Below are 12,369 nucleotides of genomic sequence, written 5' to 3'. Positions count from 1 at the left end.
AATATCGCTAGTGTATCCAAACATATGATCTATAGATATTTTGCTTAGGAAGGAGTTAAGTAGATATATTAAGCTTAAAAAGTGAGTTGGTTTCAAGATATTAAGGAAATAACAATATAAGGGGGAGATGGGTTTGGTGAACTTTGTGAAGATGGAGCTAGGATAAATGAAGTTGGGCAGCACCTGTGCAAGGCAAGTCTGGACCCCCCGCCCCTCACTCCTGCCTCTAGCCAGCCCTCTCCCTCCCCAGCATGGCTGGGAAGGAAGCAAGGATTCACACTGAATCCCCTGTGTCTAGTGCACTGCTGGCAAATAAGAAATACTGACAGATTGAATAATAGTTTTATGCCCTGCCTTGTTCTAGAAAATAGTTAAAGCAGACAACACAGAGTATACTTGCACAGAAAGAAAATAGAACACAACTTCCGACCCCTCTTTTGTAACAGGTGTACCCTGTCCAACTGGTCAACCAATCTACCCACTTGATAGGCAGCTTTAAGCTATACACTTCTGTCTGCTACCATCCAACCTCATTTGCTTCTGCCTGGGTCAGACCACCAGCATCTCTCACCGGACTTACTATCTGCCACCATCTCCCAACTGTTCTTCTTGACTCCATTCTCATCCCAGTGAAGTGATTTCCCCCGCCACATAATAGTCAAAGAGTTGTCCAAAATGCAGCTCAAAGTCTGATGTCTTCTTGCTACACACAGGGTGAAGGACAGTCTTTAGGAAGGCGGGAAATGCCTTTCTGACCTGGCCTCTGCCTACCCCTCCAACATCATGTCTTACTGATTGTATTCCATACTCCACATGACAGCCATATTTTAGTCTTTCCTAAAAGCATCTTGCATCTAAACCTTTACATATACCATTCCCACTGCTTCAAATGCCCTTCCCTTTCCTCTTCTGCCTCACTCATCCTTAAGCCTCAGGATCTGCTCAAGCATCATCTCCTTCTAGAAGCCAGCCCAGACTTCTCAGTGTAGATCTTATGTTCCCACAATACCAGCATTTACTTATAGCACTTACAATAATGGGTCCCAGGTGTGTGTTTGTCTCTCTACATGCCACATAAGTCTTTAGGGTCTTAGAAGGCAGAGGCCATTCTTTTCCACCTTTGTATTCCCAGAATCTAGCTCAGTGATACACTGAGAATAGGCTCTCAGCAAATATTTGATGACTGAGTTGCTGATGCCCACATGTCTGGGAAACTGCCTGGGCAATGGGTTTGAGACCACGGACCTTTTTTTTTTTTTTTTTTTTTAAATTTGACAGAGATCACGGGCAGACAGAGAAGCAGGCAGAGAGAGAGAGAGAGAGGGAAGTAGGATCCCCACTGAGCAGAGAGCCCGATGTGGGGCTCGATCCCAGGACCCTGGGATCATGACCTGAGCCGAAGGCAGAAGGAGTTAATTAGTGAGCCTGAGCCACTCAGGCACACCAAGACCACGGACCTCTTAAACTCATTCATGCTGCTCACCATATATTTCTAACTTGCCACCTGCTTGGCACGCAGTAGGTTTGCACTCCTTGGCCTCCTTATGGTTGGGTAGGAACCATGTGATCATTCTGGTCAATGAGTTATGTGCAGAATTACCATGTGTCACTTCTAGGCTGAAGCATTTTAATTGCTAGAGTTCTCTTTCCCTCTGCTTTGACAACCTGCAGTAATCCAGATGGCAGATTCTCATATCAGTTGGGGTCCTGGAGTGACGACAACACTGAGTAGAGCCCCCAGCTGGCCTGTGAATAACATGTAAGATAAATGAGAATAAGACTTTGTTATAGGAAGCTCCTGAATTTTTTTTTAACCAACATAACTTAAGCTGTCCCAACTGGCATACATATGCAGCCTTCAGAGCTCAAAGGAACGAATCTAAACTATATTCTACTCTTCTGTCCTCACTCTGGTCTGGATCATGGCCTATGTTGCCCTCAGTCTGAATAGTCCCCTTTCCACCCAAAACTTGGAGGAGGGAAGGGAGAGAGAGACGGAGGGAGGGAGGGAAGAAGGCCATCATACTGGTAACCAGGAATCCAGCTGAATAGCTCTTGGGAGACATGGCCTCAAAACCCACAAAGTCTATGGTGAATTCATCAACATGAAGGCAGACCCTAGCTCAGACAGCAAAGGGAGGGCTAGCTAGCTAGTTTTCCCCTCTATCTTCTCTGTAGCCAGTTATTTGGGGATCTTGAAACCTCCTAGGGCATTTACCCACTAAATCCGACCCTTGCCCCATTCCTAACTCATACATATCCTGTGATATCCTTTATAGGTAGGTATAATGGGGGAGGGGGTCACAACTCACACAATACCACACCTGTGCCACCTATCCCTCTGCCTTCCACAGCAAGAGTCTGTACTACTCACAGCTCACAGGGGTGTCATTCTGCTAGTTCCCACTCCTCACCTGCCAATGACTACTTTTTTTTTTTTTTTAAGATTTTGTTTATTTGACAGGCAGAGATCACAAGTAGGCAGAGAGGCAAGCAGGGAGAGAGGGGGGAAGCAGACTCCCCACTGAGCAGAGAGCCCCATGTGGGACTCGATCCCAGGACCCTGAGATCATGACCTGAGCTGAAGGCAGAGGCTTAACCCACTGAGCCAGCCAGGCACTCCAAGGACTGTCTATTCTTTGACATACTGAGTGAACATGGTTTCCTGGTTACCAATCCTGTCAACCACACCCATTAGGAGTTATGCTCAGGTTGCATCTTGCTCTAACCTCTGAGTTCTGAGTCCTGATGTGGGGTCCTTGTGCTTCCCTACTGGGGGGTGGGGGAAGTAGTAGGTATACCACGTAAAATTTTATACATTTCAGGGCTTCTCTCACACCTATTTCTGTTCATTAACCCTAATTAGAATGCCACTGAATAATCATATTATTCTAATGCACCATGTAATGATTAAGAATAATAGCGATTTCTATTTCTTTTCCCATCTCTCTCCCCTACCTCCTTTTTCTCTCCTCCCACAGAAAAGCTACATGTTTGCTTCTTTATGATGTTTTCCTTGACTATTTCTTCCACTGGGAACTGGGAGAGTGGTGGCTAGGTAAAACCATGATGGCGTCCCATTCTGGCATTTTTGTCCCTTGATTCTTAGCACCAGTTATGGAACATGGCATCAAATGTTGCCAGTGGAGATGAGCATCAAGCAGAGAGGAGGAGAATGATCACGATGGGGTGTATACACTGGGAAGCTCCCTGGATGTTTGCTCACTTAATGTTTTCTTGTCAACCATGCAGTGTAAATGATGACAACTATCATGGAAGGATTGTCCAAACTAGAGAGTATGGACCTGTAAGGTCAGGGTGGGTGTTAAGAGGGAAGAGAGGGGGGAAAAAAAAGAGGGCAGAGGAAAGAAAAGGCAGAAGGAGAATGGATTGGGCTGCTCTTCCCAGAACCCTGCTCCCAGAGCATCGTGTAGGACATCACCACATGTAGAAAGCTCCTCCTCCCCAAATCCTGATCCCTTGTCTAAACGGTTTTATCCAGATTTGCTGGATGGCAGTGGTAAACTCTTGAAGTCTGGGAGTCTGAAGCTACCTCTCCTCAAACGTGAAGACTTGTCTTAAAAATGTCCATCCTGGGGGCGCCTGGGTGGCTCAGTGGGTTGAAGCCTCTACCTTCGGCTCGGGTCGTGATCCCAGGGTCCTGGGCTCGAGCCCCGCGTCGGGCTCTCTGCTCAGCAGGGAGCCTGCTTCCTCCTCTCTCTGACTGCCTCTCTGCCTACTTGTAGTCTCTGCCTGTCAAATAAATAAATAAAATAATAATAAAAAAAGTCCATCCTGAAACCAGCCTTGAAATAGGATCCTGGAAAGATCGCTGTCAATCTAAGATGTGTCTCCTTGATAAAGGGTAAAAGACATGGACTCTGGAATCAGAGGGATCTGGGCAAGTCTCTCAGTTTCTCTGAGCCTCAGTTTTCCCATACAAAAGATGGGAATTATGATGCCTTCCTCATAAGACTGTGATGGTTCATACAGCATGTTTAGCCTATAGTAGCTACTTAATAAAATATTTACTGAAAGTAAACGTGGTCTTTAATCATGAGAAAATGTATTACTTAACTCTAGATCTGAAAAGATAGTTTCACTGGGTATAGATTTTAGGTTGACATATTGAAGACAGTATCATCACTGTCTTCTAGATTCCATTACTATTACTGCTAAGTGAACCATCACCCAGTTGCTGTCCTTTTCTGTAGGTGATCTGCCTTCTTGCTTTTTGGAAAATCTCTTTTTCTCTGATGTTTTGCAATTTTATTGTGCTGCATTTGGTATGAATTTCTTTTAATTTATTGTACTTAGAGTTTGTTGGGCCTCCAGAATGTAGGATTGATGTCTTTGAACAACTCTAGGAAGTCCTCAGGCACAATGTCTTCAAACATTGTTTCTTCCCCCTTCCCCTTCTCTCCTTTATTGACTCCAAGTCAGGCTTATCTTAGACCCTCTCACTCTGCCCTCTGTGCCTCTGTAATATCTCTTTCATATTTTCCATTTCTGTCTTTTTGAGCTAAATTCTAGGAAATATTTGAATCTTTGTTTCGGATTACTAGGATTTTTCTCATTAGTTGTATCTAAGCTTCTATTTAATCTTTCCATTGAGACTTTAATTATTATGTTTTCCATGTTTACAACTTCCATTTGTTTTCTCTTCATATTCCTTGGTCTTATTTTAATTATTTTTATTTTTAAATAAAGGCAGACTACCACATGCAATGCCTCATTTGGATGTGTCTAGAGTCTTGGAAGCTTGACTACCCTACATTCTCCTATAAATGGACTTTGAAAGCTTATTTGAAGGTTCTATCAGGGAAGAATAGCTACTCATATACCCTTGACCTAAGACAGCTCTCCTCTATCAGGGAAGGTTGTCCTTTTGAACCAAGCACGCTTCAGAAGGGACACACATGGAACAATGAGGGAGAAAGGGGATACCTGACCAGCCAAGTAGATGAGCCAAATCAACCCTGGGGATCAGTGGGGTGACAAATGTTGCAGCCAGATGGCCCTTGAAAATATTAATCTGAAGAAAATAGAAGTATCTATATTAATATCAGATAAATTAGAGTTCAGAGCAAAGAAAATTACCAAACAAAAGCAGTACATTACAAAATGACAGATGTCAACCCACAAGAAGATATGGCCTTTTAAAAACTTTGATCTTATTTTAAAACTTTGATTTCTTTAGATATATTTGTGGCAGGCAGAATAATGGCCTCCCAAAAATGTCTCTGTCCTAATTCTTGGAGCCTAGAATGTGTTAGAAGTCATAACAAAAGGGAATTAAGGTTGGGTATGTTTGTTTGATGTTCTATTTCTGGGCTTTTGTCTTCTTTTCTCTTATCTATATGTTGGTCCCTCTGCCATTTCTACCGTTTTGATTATAATAGAATTGATACTAATTCTTTTTTAAGCATTTGGAGAATTCTCCAGTGAAACTATCTGAGCTTAGAGAGTTCTATTTTGGGAGTTTTTAAATTACCATGTCAATTTTCTCAAAAGTTATAGGGTTATTCATATCTTGGGTGTTTTAAATAATGCTGCAATAAACATAGAGGTACGTATATCTTTTTGAATTAGCATTTTCGTTTTCTTTGGGTTAAAAACCCAGTAGTGGAATTACTGGATCATATGATAATTTTATTTTGAATTTTGTCATTTGCAACAATGTGGATGGACCTAGAGGGTATAATGCTAAGTGAAATAAGTCAGACAGAAAAAGACAAATACCATATGATCTCACTCATATGTGGAATTTAAGAAACAAAACAAACAAAAGGAAAAGGACAAAACAACAGACACTTTACTGGTGTCTGTTTCCACAAACTGGTGGTTGCCAGAAGGGATATGGTAGGGGGATGGGTGAAATAGATAAAGGGGAGTAACAGTGCACTGAGGAAATGTGTAGAATTGTTGAACTCTTATATTGTACACCTGAAACTAATGTAACACTGTATGTTAATTTATATTTCAATTTAAAAAAATAAGAGGAAAAGTGTACATGGTCATTCAAATGATTTCATATTGGGTAATTTGTGGTGGTTTATGTTTTTTAAGGAACAGGTTCATTTCATCTAAGTTGTCAAATTTATGTGCATAGAATTGCTTGTCATATTCTCTTATTTTTCTGTTGATAACTGCAGCATGTACAGTGGTATTCCTTGTTTCATTCCTGTATTGGCAACATGCATTTTGTCCTTTTTTTCTTTGTCAGATTTGCTAGATGTTTGTCAATTTTGTTGATATTTTCAAAGAATGAGCTCTTTTCCGATTAATGTTTTTTGTTTTCAATTTCACTAATTTCTGTTCCTACCTTTATGATTTCCTTCTTTATGCTTACTTTGGGTTTATTTTGATCTTATTTTTCTAAGATCTTGAGGTGGGGGTTTGGCTGCTTAATTTAAGACTTTTCCTCTTTTCTAATACAAGCATTAATGCTACACATTTCCCTGTTGGCACAGCTTTAACAACAAAATGACAAATTTTAATATGCTATACTTTCATTTTAATTCAGTTCAGTATATTTTTTAAAATTTCCTGTGGAAATTTCCTCTTTGACCCATAGATTATGTGGAGGTGTACTATTTAGTTTCCAGATTGTTAGAGACTTTTCTGTTAGTTTCTGTTTTGATTTCTAGCTCGGTTCTGTTTTTTGTCAGATACTTTTGAATGATCCCAACTCTTTTTTTTTTTTTTAAAGATTTTATTTATTTGACAGACAGAGATCACAAATAGGCAGAGAGGCTGGCAGAGAGAGAGAGAGGAGGAACCAGGCTCCCCGCAGAGCAGAGAGCCCGATGTGGGGCTCGATCCCAGGACCCTGGGATCATGACCTGAGCCGAAGGCAGAGGCTTTATTTAACACACTGAGCCACCCAGGTGCCCCATGAATGACCCCAACTCTTGTCCATTTATTTGTTGAGGTTTATTTTATGGTCCAGGATGATCTATCTTGGTATACGTTCCATGGGCACTTGAGAAGAATGTGTTTTCTGCTTTGGGGAGTGTTCTATAAATGTTGATCAGAGTCTGTTCGTTTAGCTTTCTGTTTAGTTGTTCTATCAATTATTGAGAGAAGGGTACTAAAGTTTCCAAGCTTATTATGAATTTCCTTATTCTTTTGCTCATTTTTGTTAGATTTTGCCTTATGCATTTTGCAGCTCTGTTCTTGGTCTGTACAAATTGAGGATTGCCATGTCTTCTTGGTGGGTTGACATCTGTCATTTTGTAATGTACTGCTTTTGTCTGGTAATTTTCTTTGCTCTGAACTCTAATTTATCTGACATTAATATAGATACTTCTGTTTTCTTCAGATTAATATTTGCAAGGCACATCTTTTTCACCCTTTTACTTTCAACCTTCCTGTACAATTATATATAAATTGAATTTCTTATAGCTAGCACACAGTTGGTATTATGGGCTGAATATTTGTGTCCCTTCCCAAATTCATATGTTGGAATATTAATCCCAATGTGGTGATATTTGTTTTTTGTTTGTCTGTTTGGTTTTAGTTTATTTTTAAGTAGGCTTCATGCCCAGAATGGAGCCCAGTGCAGGGCTTTAACTCACAACCTTGAGGTCAAGACCCGAGTTGAGATCAAGAGCTTCACACTTACTCAACTGAACCACCCAGGTACCCCAAAGTGCTGGTATTTGGAGGTGGGCCTTTGAAGGTCATTAGGTCGTGAGGATAGAACCCCTGTGAATTTGACTAGTGAGGATAGAACCCTTGTGAATTTGACTAGTATCCTTAGGAAAAGAAGCCAGAGAACCAGCTAGCTCTGTCTCCATTGTGTGAAAATACAGAAAGTCAGCTGTCTGCAACTCATAAGAGGGTCTTTACCAGAAATGGACCATGCTACCACCTACTCTGGACTCTCCAACCTGCAGAACTGTGAGAAATAAATTTCTGTTGTTTAAGCTGCTTGGTTTATGTCATTTTGTTATAGCAGCCTGAGCTAAGATAGTTGGATCATTTAAAAAAATCTACTCTCTGTCTTTTAAATAGTGCTATGGGCCATTTACATTTAATGTTATTATTTACATGTGAAGGCTTAAGTTTTTGTTTTGTTTATTCTCTGTTTTGTTTCTCTGTTTTCTTTTTCCTTCCCTCTGCTGGGTTACTGACATATTTTAGAAATTCACTTTTATTCATCTATAGTTTTTTTGAGTGTATCTCTTGGTATAGCATTGCTATTGTTGCTCTAGATATTATATATATATATATATATATATATATACACACACACACACATAATTTTTTACAGTTTACTGGTGTCATCATTTTATCAGTTCACATGAAGTATAAAAAGTACTTCCCTTTCTGTTTCTTTACCTTCCTCTATTTATTATATAATTGTCTTAAATATTTTCTCTACACACATTTAAAGCCACATCAGAACATGTTGTAATTTTTGTTTCAACTACCAAATGCAATTTAGAAAACCCAAGAGGAGAAACAAAGTCTATGGTATTTACCCATAATTCTGCATACCATGTTTTTTTCTTCCTGGTGTTCCAGAATTCCTTCTTTTATTCTTTCCTTTCTGTTTAAATGACTTTTCTTAGCCATTCTTTTAGATATCTCAGTTTTTCTTCACCTTCAAATGCCTTGACTTCCCCTTTTATTTTTGCTGGAAATAGGATTCTAGGTAAGTGGTTCTTTGAGCACTTTGAAAACTATTGTGTCACTGCCTTTGAAAACTATTGTGTCACTGCCTCTGGCCCCATGGTTTCTGATGAGAAATCTGTTGTCATTTAAGCTGGTTTTCCCCTATAAGGTACTATTTCTCTATTGTTGCTTGCAAGGTTTTTTGTCTTTAGGTTTCAGAAGTTGACTGTGTTGTACTGATGTGAATCTTTAGGTTCATCCCATTTGTGGTTCAGTCAGCTTTTGAATCTGTATGTTTATGCCTTTTCCCAAATTTGGGGAGCTCTCCATCATTATTTCTTTGAGTACTTTTTTAGCTCCACCCCCCCTCTTCTCTCCTTCTAGAACTCTGATGACACAAATGTTAGCTTTTTCTTTCAAAGTCCTTGAGACTCTCCTTTTTTTTTTTTTTTTTTTTTTTAGGCCTATTGTTCAGATTGGATGATTTTTCACTGTTTTATCTTCAAACTTATTGGTTCTTTCCTTTGTCTTCTCCATTCTACATCCCCTCCCATCTGTTGAGTGGTTTGTTATTGCTTTGGTTGTAGTACATTTTGGCTCTAAAAATTCAATTTTTTTTCCTGGTTATTTTTAGTATTATTTTATTGAGACTTTCATTTCTCAGCTGAGACTTTCTTCTTCTTCTTCTTCTTCTTCTTCTTCTTTTTCTTTTTTTTCATTTGTTTCAAGCAGGTTTGTTGCTTTTTGAGACCTTCTTTGTCTAATGGCTCCTTTAAAATCTTTGTCAGCTAATGCTAACATCTATGTCATTTTGGTGCTGGCATCTATTGACTGTCTTTTTCTATTCAGTTTGAGATCTTGTTGGATCTTGGTATGATAAATTTAAAAAATCTTTAAAAAGTTGGGGAAGGATGGAGTGGCTGGGGCCACTGTGGAGGGTATGTGCTAGTCAGTGCTGTGAATTGTGTAAAATTGATGAATCACAGACCTGTACCCCTGAAACAAATAATACATTTATATATTATTTTTAAAATATTTTTTAAAAAAGAAGTATTTTAGGGGCATCTGGTTGGCTCAGTTGTTAAACGTTTGCCTTCAGCTCAGGTCATGATCACAGGGTCCTGGGATTGAGCCCCATGTTGGGCTCCCTGCTTTGCGGGGAGCATGCTTCTCCCTTTCTCTCTGCCACTTCCCAACTCTCCCCCACCCCACCCTTGCTCTCTCTCAAATAAATAAATAAAAATCTTTTTTAAAAAGTATTTTAGGGTGCCTGGGTGGCTCAGTGGGTTAAGCCTCTGCCTTCAGTTCAGGTCATGATCTCAGGGTTCTGGAATCAAGTCCTGCATCAGGCTCTCTGCTCAGCAGGGAGCCTGCTTCCCCCCCCCCCTGCCTTTCTCTCTGTCTACTTGTGATCTCTTTCTCTCTCTGACAAATAAATAACTAAAACCTTTTTTAAAAAAGTATTTTAGAGGGGCGCCTGGGTGGCTCAGTGGGTTAAGCTGCTGCCTTCGGCTCAGGTCATGATCTCAGGGTCCTGGGATCGAGTCCTGCATCGGGCTCTCTGCTCAGCAGGGAGCCTGCTTCCTTCTCTCTCTCTCTGCCTGCCTCTCAGTGTACTTGTAATTTCTCTCTGTCAAATAAATAAATAAAATCTTAAAAAAAAAATAAAAAATAAAAAAGTATTTTAGATAGAAAGAGAGCAAGAGAGTAATCAGTGGGAGGGTGGGGAGGAGCAGAGGGAGAGGGACAGCAGACATCACACTGAATGTGGAGCCCAATGTGGGGCTTGATCTTAGGACTCTGAAATCATGATCTGAGCCAAAATCAAGAGCTCAACCAACTGAGCCCCCCAGGATCCCATGTATGATAACTTTTTATTGAAATCTGGACACTGAAATCTGAAATCTGCGCGTGTGTGTGTACATGTGTGTGTGAGCATTAAGCTACAGGCACATCGTGGCTGTCAAGCCTTTTGGTTAGGTGCCAGGCTCTGTACTAGAACTTGCAGAGACAAAACAAAATAAAGCACAAATCCAGCTCCAGGAAGCGCACCCTGGAGAGCTAAAGCAGGCATGTAGTAAATAAGTGCAATTGTATTTATTTTACTTGTTACACTTCTGAGGGCTGGTCAGATGCTCCTGGAGCCTGGCTTCATGGAGAAGGAGACGAGTCCATTGGAGTTCCCAATCCATCCCCAGAAAAGGCCTTTCTTTTAGTGTGTCAAGGTGAGGTCATCAAGGTGGGAGGAATGGGGAGCGGAAGAGAATAGAGCTTGCTAGTTTACAGCAGCACTTCTTAAACTTGACTGTGTTCAGGAATCACCTGGGTCTCTCATTAAAAATAAGATCTGATTTAGTAGGTCTGTATGAGCTGGAGCCCAAGATCCTGTATTTCCAACTAGCTCCCAGATAAAGCCCATAACGTTACTGGTCCGGGGACCACACTATGAGTAGCAAGAGTAAGTAGGGTGTGTGTGTGTGTGTGTGTGTGTGTGTGTGTGTACTTTGGAGTCAGACAGTGTTTGGATCCCAGCACAGGCACAAATGACTTGGAAAAGTCACTTAACCACCCTCGGTTCTACATTTGTAAAATGAAGACATTAATAGCCTGTGCCCCATCTGGGCATGGAGAGGACAGAAGAGGCAATGCAGGAACAGTGCCTGGCACATGATCAGCTCATGGTAAGGTCCAACCTCTGCCTTTCTCCAGCTGCTCCCTGATCCCATCACTGTCTGCACGTACGTGGCTGCAAGGACCGTGGGGGCCTGGCAACAGCGGCAGATGCAGGGTTAATGCTCCTGCTCCTGCCCAGAGACAAATGTTTTGTGTTGAGAAGTTGCTGCTGGGAAGAAAAAGGAGGGGGAAGAAGGCCCCTTTTTTATTATTCTGAGGTGCATTTTAATTTGCACAAGAGACGTTGTGTCTGTGATGGATGACACAGAAGGAAAAATTACAGCCCAGGAAGCCCAGCAAAGGGGGAAAAAAATAAAAGAGATCCAGCGAGGATTAAAACCAGCCCACTGTGATTCTGCCTCCTGGTCAGGGGCTGGGGGCTGGGAGGCCGGGGAGGGGCTGCCTGGGAAGGTAGGTGCCCGCAGAACCAGTTTTTAGTAAACAGAATTTGAGGGAAGTTTGCTTTTCTTGCATCCGGCTTCTTTTTCTGCCTTTGCTTCTCCCCTCCATTATATCACCACCATTGCTGGGTCACCCAACTGGGAACCTTTTTTGGGGAACTCCTTTGATCTCTTCTCCCATTAACAAAACTCAGGAACCTTGGAGCCCCTGTTCTCCTGGGGTTTCCTGCATCATAGCCATCACAAAAGGGCAGAAACAGAGTAGGCAAGAGTTTGGGATCTAAATGAGGAAGCTCCTGTCCTGATTGCTCAGGGGCAGATCATCGAAGGCCACCAAGGGCATTGCAGACATTCTTCTCTTTGGCTACTGATGAGCAGGAGTTCAGAGCATGGGTTCTAGAACTGGAAGCACAGACCTGGGTTTGCTGCCCGACTTTTCTCTTTAGTAGCTGTGTGACTTTGAGCAAGTTACTTAACTTCTCTGTGTTTCTGTTCCTGTAACTCTAGAATAGAGACAAAATAGTATGCACCTCAGGAGGGCTATTGTAAAGACCAAATAAAATAGGGAGATTCTTCTGCCCTGAATGAAAACAGACCAAGCAAGATTCAGAAGAAAGAGTGATGACCCCCAAAATATAATTGGCTGACCCCAGTGGAGATAGGCAGCCTCCAA

General features: G+C 41.4%; 1 long non-coding RNA gene across 3 annotated transcripts in view; it reads right to left on the bottom strand.

Annotated features, from left to right (window-relative positions):
- LOC101676137 overlaps window positions 1–12,369 on the bottom strand; it is a 199,608-nt gene that overhangs the window by 9,330 nt on the left and 177,909 nt on the right. For 2 of the 3 annotated variants that reach the window (XR_006604331.1, XR_001180120.2), the window contains exon 5: window positions 1,484–1,746. The exons of the other annotated variant lie outside the window; for it this stretch is intronic. This is a non-coding gene — a long non-coding RNA (uncharacterized LOC101676137). The remainder of the gene's footprint in view (window positions 1–1,483; window positions 1,747–12,369) is intronic. 3 annotated transcript variants of the gene reach the window in all.

This window comes from Mustela putorius, unplaced genomic scaffold (genome assembly GCF_011764305.1).
Source record: "Mustela putorius furo isolate JIRA1106 unplaced genomic scaffold, ASM1176430v1.1 tig00000129_pilon_pilon_pilon, whole genome shotgun sequence".
In the NCBI taxonomy this organism is placed as follows: Eukaryota; Metazoa; Chordata; class Mammalia; order Carnivora; family Mustelidae; genus Mustela; species Mustela putorius.
The sequence above is the reverse complement of the archived record's forward strand: the minus strand, read 5'-3'. Positions and strand labels throughout refer to the sequence as shown.